Raw genomic sequence first — 12990 nt, forward strand, 5'->3', positions numbered from 1 at the left:
TTTTCAGGGGGCTCAGCTACCTTTGAGCTTCACTTTCTTTGTATCCTGTAGCTGATTCTCCCCCCCCCACCCCACTAAAGTTGACGTCTGTCTTTCCTCTCCTAAGTGAGGCGATAAATGATACAAAATCAGTTCCAACAATGCTTTATAATTTTAACCCAAAGACGTAAAGAGCTGAAGAATGGTCATTTTAAATGACAAATCTAAATCAATGTGTTAGGCAAAGTGAAAGTTACAGGACTTTTCATCTGGGTTGGGTGTTTTCTTGAAATGGGTTGCTGGAGTGTCCCTCTGCCCCCACCACCCGTCCTTTTTTCTTTCCTCTCTCTTTCTAGTTTACAGTTTCCAATGTGTTCTTCTAGTCTAGTCTAGCTTGGGCATATGTGGACACATACTCCTTTCACCCTGAGTCCAGCCTTTCTGAGAACTATCATACTAATAAAATGCCCCCCATAGACCAAAACGACCCAAGAACCAAATCGATGCCGTTGTAAGTTGTTTTGACTTGGATGGTCTCCTGCTGGCTTGCTCCCTGCCATGGTCGGGTTCCAGGACCTGGCTTCACATCCTGATACCGGGAGTGGGTGAGAGAGGCCAAGGTGGCTTCCCCTGAGCAACTCCCCTCACAACATGGAATGTTCTCTGCCCTTTCTGTGTGTACCCACGAGCCTCTATTACAGGCTATTTCCCTGGGAAGTTTCTTTTACCATCAAAGTTAGGTGCAGAGGCTAGAATTTATGGCCTAGACTGCCTGCATGGCTTCTTTGTAGATGCATCTCAGGCTGCTGGATTGAATCTGTATTTCTCCTGGATCCTTGCCCCTCACAAAGTACTCAGTATAGACCAAGCATCTAATATGTATTAGTTGAATAAATAAATGAGATATCACAAATAACCCTTCTTGTAACAATAAATCACATTCCCGAAGGATAAGCCTGTGTAAGCATAAAGTAGATCGTCCCTTTGATGAGCATAGATCATGATCTTTGTAGCACCTGAAGAGTTGGCCACTGTGTGATACCTGGTTTTGTAGATGGATAAACTGATTCAAAGAGACCCCAGCATGCCCAAGAACACTTAACAGTAGACAGCAGGGCCAGGAGCACAGGACCTGTCAGTCCCAGGTCCAAAATAGTCTAGATCCTTCTATGCCCTGAATTTGGCCTCTACTGTAGATCCATTTCTCCTGGCTTATAGTCAGGTCATTCTCACTTCTCTCCTGCACCTTGGGGCTGGAAAATGCTGTGACAAGATCATTGGCTAAGCAAAGTTCCAGTATTCTCTTCCTATACCTTCAAACTGCTGATCTCTGCCATTGTCTCATTTTCTCCTCCAAAAACAGAAACTTTGGGAAATTACCTTGGCAAAGAAGTCTTTCCTAGCTCTTCCCCAGCAGCCCAAGCATCCATACAGCTGGCATTAGCAATGGAAATAAATTAGAGAAAAGGACTCACTAGCTGAAGTCTGTCAAATGGAGTGTTGGCTGAAAAGAATTTATGTGTTTACAAAGACACTGTGATGGAAAATTGCCCACATAGATGACTCTTAGTGAACACCTTTCTATGTTCTAGGCTCATCACACGTAAATCCTTACAGCAACTCCATGATGTGGTCATGACTAATTATTCCCCATTTTCAGAGGAGTATGCTGGGGCATAGAAAGATGGTCTAAGATGGCCTAGATCACATAACTAATGTGCAAAGGTGCCAATTATGCTTGGGATGAGAACAATAGAAAGTCTTGAGTCTGCTCAAGAATCCACTCTTTGCTCAGCCCTTACCCTATAATTTCTGTTATTATAGTGTTTAGTTGGTCACAAAATGTTACCAACACGTTCTTGGGCTCTTACCACTTTAAGACTATTATTGTAAGGTTGGGTGATAATGAAGGGCCAAGAACCAGGGAGAACAGGAACCCAGTGTGACTTTCAGAAATCAACATGCTGGACCAGATCACAGCTTGTGGACACTAAGGATAACTTGAGGAAGGACTTGAGCTAAGTGACTGGAGGCTATATAGAGGTTGACTGCCCATCCACAGGGAGATGAGGGCATTCGAGAAGAGTAGCGTTAATACTGACCACATGGTATGCAGTGCATCGTAGTGGAGTGTTGGTCACCTTGTATTAGCTTAACAAAGCTGCTTATCAACTTTGCAGGCATTTTGTGAGGCAGTTTTTTTTAACAGTCATCATTTAAAATTCAATTATACAAAATTACAATGAAAGATATTGTGTAATAATAAGGGATTGTAAGGTAATAAGTAAACAAAATATTCCCTGCCTGATTGTGTAACTGTTTATGCGCTTGAGGTGATGAATAGCTATTGTGTCTCTTGGATAGAAAAATCATGTATTGGTGAGATGATGTACATCTCTTCCTGACTCTGCAGTCAGTGAGCTTCTACACCACAGAAATCAGCTAACACTATTAAGTAGGACGTTCCTCTCCCCGTCCTAGAGAGCTGGTTATTAAATACTGAGCAGCGGAACATTGTTCAGCTATGAGAAGGGGCCATACCAAATGACATCCTTCAGAGACCACAGTTTATAATAATCTTAGGACAGAATCGTGAACATTCAGAGCCTGACATTAAGTACCCATCTTGACTGTGAAGCAATAGTCCAGGGCACTGTAGGTTAGGGATGGCCCAAGTGCCAGGTGGACAGATGAGGCCTTAGAGAGCACCTGAGGTGCGTCCTCTGCAGCTTCCAAGCTTTTGAGTACAAGTCTCATTTGTAGGCGCTTGTGCCAGGGTCAGTTTTCTGGGCCCCTCTTGAGAATTCTGGAGCTTTGGAATGGGCTCAAGACGTGCCCTGTCTAATGAGCCTATGGATCAGTCTACCGGAAGGGGACAGTGGATCACCCGCAGGGGAGGACTACAGAGCCACACGGAACTGCACACCCTCACCACCTCCTTGCCTTCCTGTCACATATTCCTTCCGAAATGCCATTCCGACCTGTAGATGCTGGAGTCAGCCACTCACCCTTTTCCCTTGTTAGGCTTCCTCAGCCGCTTTGGTGTTGTGCACGCCCTCCCATTCCCCCTTGAGTCAAGACTGGGTTGACTGAGAACATGAGTGCTTGGCCCCTTGCCTTTCTCATGCCCTCAGGTTCCCCATATGTGAGGTGAAGAGCCTGGTCCCTACCTTGCAGGGTGTTGAGAGGGTGGCATTAGGGATGCCCTCTACCTTGGTCTGCACCAATCCCAACTGACTGGTCGTAGGGCACCACCTTAGCTGTCATTGTTGGTTTAGTCAGTATTTAGCAGGGGTAAGAGTGGAGAGTAATCCTCTACTCACTAGTGGAAAACAGCCGACTACGGACAGGCAATTTGCTGAGGCATCTGTTTGATAAAGGTGCTTTCTGAGCATAAGTTGACTCCAAGCTGTCTGTGGGAGCTTGCCCCACAGGAGCCTTGGGAACACTCACCCAACTTCTCCTCTCAGAGGTGCCCAGCTCTGGGTCAGGGCCTCAGAGATGCTGGGGTCCTTTGGAGATGACTCAGTCCACCGCTGTTGCCTCCATTACAGAGACCCGGAGAAAGCCAGGGCATCCCCTGCAGATGCTGAGGCTTGAGGAATGGCACCATCTTCCAGAGGGACCCATATCTGTTGTCCAGGCAGGGAGGTGTTCAGTGTGACAGCTGGCGGGTTTTGAGCGCCCACTATGCGCCAGGCACTTTATTTTCTCACTTCTAGCTTGCCAGGTTAGAGATACTAGTGGCCCATTTTTGCAGGTGGACAAATTTGCATTCAAAGATAACAGAAATTAGAATTTAAAAACTCACCTTGCCCACACCCTACCCTTTGTGCTCTCTTGACTTTGCCTCTTGGCAGTGTGGGGCCCTGCTCACCTCTTTCTACTACTTCTCCAAAATGCTGTGGTATGGGCAGTGACCAGAGCTGCTACGACACTGACCACAGTTCTGTTCTCTCACCCATCACTGCTTACCCAGCACCTGTATACTGGCCCCAGAAACGACTGCTGTGAGCCTAACTGTGATGGACAGATTGTCCTCCTGGACGTCACAGTCCAGTGGCATTTGTCCCAGGTGGGGACAGTGCAGGAGCAGCTGCCTGGCAAGGCAGGCTGTGGTAATGCAGCCACATGATATGGTTCAGTGCAAGCACGCACAGGCAGGTTCCTGTCGATTCAGGCAGAGTCATGGAGCCCTCGGTGGATCCTTGCAGGCCTGTAATGCTCTCTCAGGCAACCGGGTGCACAGGCACCCCAGGCTGGGGGCTGGCATGTGAGGAGGCAGACAGGGGCTGGGCAGGGGGAGCACAAGGTAGGCAGGTGGGCAACTGAGCCTCCCAGGCCCCATGTAGCTCTGTGCCATCTCTGGTGTTCTCTGGCACTCTGTCTCGTGTTGCCTTGTGGTCTCTCCTCCTAGTGTTCCTCTTTGCTGTGCTTCCTACGCTCCCTTACCTCCAGACGCAGACACGAGCACTTACACACACTCTCTGGGCCAAGAGTTCCATAATTACAGGCACACGTGCAAGATGGCAGGTGGTAGCTGCAGAGATTAGAAGTGGGAGGGCAGAAAAAGGCCGATGACTCCGTTTATTCTACATGTGGGCTGAGATTCTGCCCAGGGATGAGGGAGTCACGGGCCACAGTGAAGAAGGAGGGTCCAATTATTGGGAGATGAAATATGTTTCCAGCAGGTAGGGCTTGTGGGAGGACACGGCAGCCAGGGAAAAGGAGGCTCCAGATGAGAGATGAGCAGAGCCAAAGACTCAGAAGCACGGGAGAGCGGGACATGTTCCTGGCATTCGCTACATTCGCTACATTTCCTTATATCCTGGTATTGGTGGTGCAGCGAATTGTCATCTGGCAAGACAGGTAGGTCTCAGGGCAGGTGGACCTCAAGACAGCTGGGCCTCAGTTCTTTTGCCAAGCAGAGGGAGCATGCCGTTTTGTCTTACAAACACTCCGAAGATAGATCATCCTTGGGTCCCCAGTGTATAAAATAGGACAACCGCAAGGCCAGGCTGAAGCAGGTAGGGCAAAGCCCAGCACTCAAGACCAGGAATTGGCTGAATTTTTCTGCAAAGAACCAGGTACCAATGTTGCCAGCTTGCTCTGTGGCCGCTAGCCAGCCATGCCACGGGAGTGGGAAAACATCGCAGATGGTATGTGATGGTGTGGTGTGAAGAAGTGCTTTCGCAAGCAGTGAAATTTGACCATCTTCTACTTTTCAGGTGCCATGAAATGTTATTCTTTTGATTAGAAGAAGAAGAATAAGCTGTGAAAAGCATTCTTAACCCCAGGGCCACAGAGCAACAGACAGTGGCACCTGAGTACCATCCAGGCACCTGCGCTGGTTCTGGACACCAGGTGTCCATGAAAGAGGGTTTTGGCTCTCAGGCTGCAGCGCAGGGGTGCAGTTTCCAGCAGAAAGGAGAAGGTGACCTCTGTTTAAGGGAAAGCAAGGGCCACATTCATTTTGTAAGAAGGGGGAGGTCCTGACCTGAGCAAGGGTGAGTATGCCCTGTCTCCTCCATAGGTATCGCGTGCTCACACTTCCTGACGGAAGCATGCAGGAAGGAGGGTGCGAGGCTGTAGGTGACAGAAAGGAGTTGCGTGAGCCTGTTTCCGAATCAGGGAGGGCCCTGTAAGGCTGGCTTCTGGTAGTGGGAAAGAGACCTGCGCCAGGACATACAGAGCTCAACTGGGGGAGCAAGTCCCAGGTGGGCATGCGGCCTTTTTGGGGTTTTTCCTGGTGATCTCACCTTGAAGAGTGGGGTGCTCACACGTGAGTCCTTGGCAGCATCTGTGCTCCCCAGTGCATCAGTCTGTGCAGTAGGCCAGGCCGTGCCATCTGCGGGGCCCCACCATGGTGAAAGAAGCCCTGGGTGGCCCCAGATGCTTAGGTGCTAGAGACTTCTGAAGGTCACTAAAGTGGGGGGAGGTTATTTCTTGGGCCACCCCCACTGGGCCCTCTGCCCTTCATTGAGCCTGCACAATCTTCAGTCCTTCAGGAGGGGCCGCCTTTCACCAGAGCTCAGGTGGTGCAATACCTTATGGCATTCAGCCAGGCAAGGTCACTCAGTGGAGACAGGTAGAGAGGGACCAGGGCCACGAGCAGGATGCTATAAGTGGGGTTTGTTCATAACACGGATGAGGATCAACTGGGGGTGTCACCCCTGACTTGAGCAGTCTACTTTTTGCGTGGTACTCCTCTGGTAGCTGTGAGCTGTCTTAGAGTGAGAACTTGCAGCATTTACTGATCAAAGGAGCCAGAATTCTGGGAGTAATGGTTAATCAGCTGGCCCTGTTGGGAAAGAGCAGAAAGAGCAGTGGGAATGTGTGATGTCCATCTCTCTTTCTCTCTCTCTTTCCTTTCCCCCTATTCTTTATGTGGGGTAGAATTGTCACCCTCTTCTTCTTTTCTGATTCCCCCCAAATCTTCATTATTGCTTCTCTCCATTTTTCTCCTGCACCTTGTTTCTTGGGCCCTAACTTTGAAGTCAGTTTTGACTCATGGGCTCCCATCCCTGGAGCAGCCTGGTTATCACACAGCAGGTTCTGCAAATACAGAAGTGGACGACAGGTCCCCAGCCATTCTTCAAAGTGTTTGGAAGACTTTAGGGTGCAGGAATGGAGGTGGAGGTGCAGCTTCCCCAGCCTTGGTTTATGGCCCCTCCAGCCGGGGTGGGTGGTCCTGGTGCAGGGACTCTCAGGAGCCATTTAGGAAGGTGCTTTCTTTCCTGTTGTTTTTCGGGGTCCTCCTTGACTTAATGGCCTCTTCACTCTGTGAGGGGCTTTCCATGGAAATGCTATTTCAAAACAGATCTAGGGTTTACCCCTCTGGATGAAGAAATCAGGAAAGCTCAGAGGAGGTGACTGTCACCTTTCCTGCCAGTGTTTGGGCCACGGTGCTGTTTCAGATGCTGCAAGATGACCTCGGGGTGTCAGGCTTCAGACAGACAAAATGGAACCAAAGGGGATCATTTTCAAAGGAGTGTCAACCCAAAGGGGAGTTTCCACACTGGGGAGGTAGCCAGAGTAATCGAAGCTGGCCTTTGCCGGCCATGCCAAGGGCCAGCCAGAGAATCAATTAAGTTCAGTCCTTGCTAAAAGCATGTACATTCCTCACTTTGAATTTGACTTTGGTGACCAATGTAAAAAAAAAAAAAGTTGTAGTAACGTAGCACTCCAACATGCTTTTCCAGAGAATATCCCCCCCTTTCTGACTGTGTGGACCACTGCCCTGTGCAGAGATTCAGCCCCAACTCTGCCAGGCTAACTGACCTTGTCTCAGTTTCCCCACTCTGCATGGGGGAGTCTTGATGGTATCAGCCTCATAGAGCCATTGTACTCCATGAGCTGATGCATTTGCCAAACACCTGCACCCCTCTTGGCACACCATGGCTGCTCCCTTAAATGCCACCGCTTCCTCTCTTTGTCCATGTTGCTAATTGGCATCATCCTTTGACAACCACAGCAGCCACTATTCCAACACTGGACTCTGCATCTGTACCCATTAGCTTATTTTATCCGCACACCACTACCCTCCAAAGTAGGTAACCTTATTTGTACTTTATGGATGGAGAAAAGGGACTGATCTAAGGGGCAGTTAAGAGAGCATACTTCCTTTCTGTGGTAATGCAGGCATGAATCAAGTCATTCCAAATCCTATCACCAGTGGTGCCTCTGGAAACCAGTTAGTGAGCACTCTTCTGTGGAAGGAAGTCGAAGAGGCAGAGCAGCTATGTGACTCTGTGCCCTCAGACTCGCTGCTCTAGACCTCCCCTCTCTGCCACACTTCAGCCTTACTTGTGGGTGCTGGCCACCCTCCCCGCGCACCCAACACCTGCGAGTTCTGTCGTGTTGTCTTGTCATGAGTTTAAGAGTCGGGGGACAGGGTACCAAGGCAGTGACCTCTCTGGACACTTCTAGTGCAGAGCCAAAGAGCAGAGGAACACAACATCATAAATCCATTAAAACAAGGTGCTTCCGAAAAGGCACGAGTCTCTCCATCTGCGGGACCAGCCATGCAGCCACAGACTAGTTAATGGTCACTGGAGGTCATGCTAGCAGCCTCTGTGTGTGTGGAAGTGATTTTCCTGCATCTGTAAATCGAGCAGTGATTGGAGACCAAATTGCCAACATTCTCCTTCCACCCCAACACACATGTGCACACACCATAGCTGTTTTTACCTTGTTGTATCTTAAGTTTCTTTTCTCTCCGAATCTGGGATATGAGTAATTCATTACACAATTGGACTTTACGGTTTGTTTATGCTGATTCCCATTACAGGATAAATGACTACCTGGAGTTGTAAAAAAAAAAAAAAACAAAGCCTAATGAAAAAAGAAGCATCAATCAAGAACATTTATGGATAAAGACTTTAAGCATCCATACTTAGAAATATATATGATATTTAGAAATAGATCTGAAAAGACTTATGTAATGTGTTTTAATCAAATCTTGAAGAGAAATTGGCCAATAAATCAAATCTTGAAAAGAAATTGACCAATAAATCAAATTTGGAAAGAAAGTGACAGATAAATCAAGTCTAAAAACGAAAACAACCTCGGTATCAAATCCATGATATGTTTATTAAAGCAACTGACCTAGGGTATTCGGGGAACCTGTTTCTTCGCTGAGCCCCTGCACCAGGATGGCCTTTAGGAAACAAGATTCTTACACTATCTACATTACGTGTGAATGTGTGTCTGCATCTGTAACACACACTCTATTGTAAACCAGAACAGGTTCCAGCTGAAGTAGGGAAGACAGAGCGAGGAAGGATCAGCCACTTTATGGGGTTTTGACCGTCTGTCCCGGTGGGGACCTTTCATATAAAACATTCACATATCTCTGGATTTAGGACATGACTGGCCAAACCTGAGGGCGAAGGCAGAGCTGGTGAACCTGAAGCATGTGAACTGGGCTAAATCTACCAGAGGAGCCTTTTCTTGTATATTTAAGATACGGCCTTTTATTTTATTGGTTTTAAGGTTAATTTTTAGGTATTTTCAGTAGAGCACATTCTAAGTATGTTTTCAAGATCAAGTCACGTATGTAAGAGTGTGTGTGTGTGTGTGTGTGTGTGTGTGCATGTGTAGGATGTGTCTGTGTCACCAGATTTTTCTTTTCTCTGTTCACCAGCACGTCACAAGGCAGACGGGTAAAGGAGGAGTCCAGGAGTCCTCAGTGGCCTTTTCAGGCTTTCTTTTATTTAAAGATTTACTCATTTATGCATACAGAACTGGGGTGCAGGTGCGGTGAGAGTATTCACTGGAGACAGAGCAGGGAGCAGAACAGGGCAGGTCAGGAGAGGCCTGCTGTGCCATGTGGGTCACCTCCAGGGCCAGGGATCGAACTCGCACTGAAGTGGCTGCAACTCACTTGCAGTGCTGCACTTTAACCCACTGTGCCACCAGAGAGGGCCCTTTTTTCAGGCTTTTAATGATCTTTCTATACCATTTGTAGTGAGGCAATGAGGGTGCTTGGGGGCAGTGGGCTGGCAAGCCTCCTAGCCCCCGGTGAGTCTTTACTCAGGGTCTCTCCACTGGCTTTTACAGCTGTCTGCCTCCTGGTGCGTGGCTGCCACGCTCATATGCTCAGTGTCTCTGCTCAGGTGCGCCCATAGACGCAACCCCACAGCGTCATCGGGCACACATGTTAGACCACAGGTGCTGATCAGATGCTAATGGCGGGAGGGTGGCAAAGACCTGATCTCTTGCATTGACCTTATCGATCTCATTGACTTCTTCCATAGTACTTTATACATCTAGCCAGCCCCTCCTCCTGCAATCCCATCATCTGCTTGAGCAAACATTTTCTACATCTTTGTCCCCATAAGTGAACTTGTAGTTGCAGGCTTAGAAAATTGTGTTCTCCTCATTTATGTTCTCTCTGCATTTCCAGAGAAATCTGTCATGTTAATGTTCCCCATTATCACTTCCGGGAATAATGTCAATGGCTGGCTGGTGGTCAGGTTCTTTATGTGTTTTTTTGCTTCGGTCCACACATGTGCCCAAGACTTAGAGATGCTTCCCCATTTTACAGAGAAGGAAACTGAGGCAGAACTCCTCTGAGGCCCCACAGCTGGCCAGCAGTCAGGATCAGATTTGAAACAGGGTGAGCTCCTAATCTAGGCAGCATTCCCCTTCGCAGGTCAGTGGTGTTTGTTCAGTTTCCTAAACATGTGGCCATGCTGGCACTGACTCTGGAGCCAGCTCCCAATCCCCATCTTCCTTCTTCACCTGGTCATGTTGCTGCATGAGGTCAGTGAGAAAATAGCAAAGACTGAGTTGATGATTGGCTTATTCCAGTACATCTAAGAGTCAGTGTGTCCTTGTGCAAAGCAAGTTGCCTCTCAACACCATCATAGTGTTAGAGACAATGGAGTATTTTAATTAGGGTAGGTGCCCCACTAAGAACTTAAAAATGCACTTATTACTTCCTGCACTTTTCAAACATGCTGAAAGTTTCTAATTTCCCATCCCGGTTCAACCCATCCCACACAAAATCTGGTATAAATTACAGTATGTGATTGGAGCTTATTCTGTAACTATAGTTTCAGGAATAAGTCTGTCACATCCTATTCAGTAAAGAAAAAAATTTTTTTTCCTCATTGCTTTTGATCTGTGTTCCAAAGCAATAACATTTAAAACAAGATACCCCAGATTATTTTTGTAATCCTATGGTCCATAATAGGATCTTTGGGGTCTTTTTCACAATGAGATCAAACACCCCCCCCCCCTCTTACCTTCTGATGATATTAGCAGCATTCACACCAGTTTTTTGGAATAGGTTACAAAATGCTTTAAATACTGAGATTAAAGATAGACCAAAAAACAAAGCAGGGTGTTTTGGGATGCTTTTGTTGTAAGACACACACACATACAACATACACGGTGATTTTGGGCTATTTACTGTTTCTACTAGAGTCACTTTTATCCCCCAGTGGCTTGTAAAAAATTGAAATTTTGCATAAGGACACACGTCATGGGCCTGGGGGCTCAAAAGGGCCCCAGGCTTGGCTTAATGCTGTTTTCCCCTGCAAATCTAGATGATTTTTGATGATCTACAGGAGTCCTGCATACTGTCATTTTGCAGGAGGCCCTGTAAGTTATGTTTCCGGTCCAGTTCTGCTTTCTTCACCTTTAACCAAATATTTATCTCTTCCAAGTTTGGTTTGCTGCCATTTGAGGCCCAAAATGCTTCTGATTTTCTGATCCACTTAGTAATGTGTGTTCTGTACTCCATTCCCCTGTCAGTCTTACTCCCTTCAATACATATGCACTTTTTAAAGATGGATTTAAAACACAAAGGGAAAAGCTGAAAGACCATCTATTTAATAGTCTAGGAGTTCAGAAGGAAAACAAACACCAGGAACGCATGCCAAGGGCCTCTTGGGAAGTGGTGAAGGACACTGTCCAGCTCTGAGGGAGCCAGAGGTCCCTGGCCCAAGATTGAGCTCATACTGAACAACCTTGGGCTTTCAGGGAATCATCCCAACCATAGCAAGACATGAAAAATACTTATTGTTTCCTGCACTTTTCAAACATGTAGAAACTTTTTTTAAAAATTTATTTATTTATGCATACAGAACTGAGGTACAGGCCAGAGGTTCAGGGGCAGAGACAGAGTGGGAAGCAGAACAGGCAAATCAATAAAGTACACTGCTGAAGGGAACAGCGGGCAGGTCAAGAGAGGTCTGACACACCATATGGGTCAGTTCCCTGGCTGGGGATTGAACTCGAGGTGAAGCAGCCTATGGCTAACTTTGCAGTGCTGTGCTTTAACCTGTTGCACCATCAGGAAGGACCCCATGCTGAAACTTTCTAATTTTCCACCCCAATTCAACCCATTCCTCAAAATCTAGTATAAATTACAGTCAGTGGGGGGAGGAGGGAGCACTATCAGGTTAGTGCCTCTTTCTGTATTTTAGGTTTGCTGTTTTGGGGTCATGGTGATATAAAATAGATAAATAACTATTTATCAGTGGAAATATTATGAATGTACAGAATTAATTAAGAAATAAAATGAATCATTTTTTACTATTTTTCTGTGCCTGTTAGTATTTATGTTTTTTAATAGGAAAAAATGAAAATGGAACATTTTTTAGAAAGTTAACATTTTGAAATCACTTGGGATTTGTTTTCTTCTAAACCAGCAATCCTCTGATGATGGAGAAATTAGATAGCTGTGCATTCTGGCAGGTATGTGTGGCACCTGAGTACCTGGCAGGAAGTTCATGTGACAGAGGAGCTCAATTCCTTCGTAGTTAATTTAAATATAAATTGCCTAATGCCTACTGCATTGTCCTGCAGACTCTAAATAGCTGTTTTTCTTTTAGTCTCTACTCTCTATTCCATATGCAAGCTTTACCCCCATCCTTGATCACAGCTTAGTGCCTGCTATGTGACTTTTAAAAAAATAACCTTTATCAACAGTTTTTCCATCTCTAAGTTTAGGATTCATGATGGAAGGTCTTTGTGTAAACTCTGTGTATTGGGGCTTAGAAAATAGTACTCACACAACTCAACAAAAACAAAGTAAACCATCCAATTAAAAAATGGGCAGAAGAGTTTAAAAGACACTTCTCCAAAGAGGAAATGCAGATGGCCAACAGGCATATGAAAAAATGCTCAACATCCCTCATATTCAAGGCAATGCAAATTAAAACCACAATGAGATACCACTTTACACCTGTAAGAATGACACATATTTAAACAAACAAACAAAAAAAAAAAACAAAAACTAGCAACAACAAATGTTGGTGAGGATGTGGAGATAAAGAAACTCTCCTACACTGCTGGTGGGAGTGCAACTGGTCCAACCACTATGGAAAGCTGTATGGAGGAGGTTCCTCAGTCTATTAAAAATGGAGCTACTGTATGACTCAGCAATTCTACTCCTAGGGATCTACCCAAAAGACACACCAACATTAACAGGATACCTGCACCCCTATGTTTATTGCAGCACTGTTTACAATAGGTAAAATGTAGACTCAACCCAGACGT

The sequence above is a fragment of the Condylura cristata genome, unplaced genomic scaffold (genome assembly GCF_000260355.1).
Source record: "Condylura cristata isolate star-nosed mole 26May11 unplaced genomic scaffold, ConCri1.0 scaffold00028, whole genome shotgun sequence".
Lineage (NCBI taxonomy): Eukaryota > Metazoa > Chordata > Mammalia > Eulipotyphla > Talpidae > Condylura > Condylura cristata.